This window comes from Nicotiana attenuata, unplaced genomic scaffold (assembly GCF_001879085.1).
Source record: "Nicotiana attenuata strain UT unplaced genomic scaffold, NIATTr2, whole genome shotgun sequence".
In the NCBI taxonomy this organism is placed as follows: Eukaryota; Viridiplantae; Streptophyta; class Magnoliopsida; order Solanales; family Solanaceae; genus Nicotiana; species Nicotiana attenuata.
The window spans coordinates 3,646-4,895 of record NW_017693174.1 but is presented as its reverse complement, the minus strand read 5'-3'; the positions used below and the strand labels follow the sequence as shown (position 1 = coordinate 4,895).

At 31.8% G+C, this 1,250-nt stretch overlaps 1 long non-coding RNA gene across 2 annotated transcripts; it reads right to left on the bottom strand.

The window, feature by feature from the left end:
- On the bottom strand, window positions 1-838 carry LOC109222573. 2 transcript variants are annotated; one of them, XR_002067425.1, is made up of 2 exons: window positions 772-838; window positions 1-68 (listed from the first exon to the last, which is right to left on the bottom strand). It is a non-coding gene; the product is annotated as an uncharacterized LOC109222573 (long non-coding RNA). The 2 variants fall into 2 exon arrangements; XR_002067424.1 differs by lacking the exon at window positions 772-838 and adding an exon at window positions 481-761.
- Between the last annotated feature and the right edge of the window lie 412 nt (window positions 839-1,250).

The window sequence follows — 1,250 nt, the reverse complement described above, 5'->3', positions numbered from 1 at the left end:
AATCCCCATACTTTTTATATACTGCTGCTTGCAACACTGTTCAATCAAAAACTTGCGTGTAAATAATCCTGACACAATATTTTGCACATCAATAAAAGGGAGTAGAAAATTGCTCAAGGATTCTGGAGGAACTATTTTATCAGAGTAAAAATTGAAATTTCTATTAGTAAATTGAGCAAATTTACAACTGTCTATGTTCTCAGAGTGGCATTATACCTTAACACATTTTGGAGCTATTACGCAATAGAAATCTTCATCCCAAAATTGACTACGTCTATTCATACTATCCGTCAAAGGAGATACAATATGCTACTAATAAATGCTATAAAAAATTCCATGGATCTACCAAAAAACCAAAAAAAAAAAAAAATTGTCAAACACATACAGTAAATTGACATACAGTTAAAGCTATAATCACAGTGGAGATAAACTATTGAAATTAAATATCTAATTGAACTTGTGGTGCAAAACAGAACTCACCGGATAGTATAGCGCTAGAGGACAGAAAAAGAGATGAAAAAATGAGAACACAAATTTGAGAAACCGAAGAAATTTGTGCGAATTCTTGATTTGTTGAAAAAGGAACAGTGTAGATGCAAAAAGTGAAATTAGGTTAAAATAATTGCAATTATTTTTGAAAGGGAACTTTTCCTTCTTTGCATCAATAGTTGTTATAGCTTTTTAAGTGCTCAATTTTTGGTAAATTACACTCAACACTCCACTAATTTGAAGATACGCTCACTTTATTAACAAATCAAATACTTACATTACCTTTTATTGTGGAAATCCAAGTGCATTGACAAATACTGAACATAAGATTACTCGAGGGAAGTTTTCCTGGATAATTATTAGTTAACGGTGTCAACGGGGCGGGCCGGTCCGGTTCGGGCTATTGGAAAAGGAGATCTGCCGGTCTTCCGGGTCGGTTACCGGTTTTATCGGTTTCTAGCACCTCCGGTGAATAATTGAACCGGAACAGTTCCGGGTCTAAGAGGCTGGGCGGGTCGATTTTATTTTAAAAAAATTATGTGTAATTTGTATAACTACCGCAATTTATATTAAGATAAAGTAAAAATATAAAACATAAAAACAATCTTATAAAAAGAGTGTTTTAATAAATTTCAAAGGCTTTAAAATCCTTATATTTAAATATTTCATTAAGAATCTAAGATAATAGAATACAATGAAGATGGAAAAAAAATATTGAACTTATAATTTGCACGTTCTTTTTTTTAACTCAAACTTGCAAA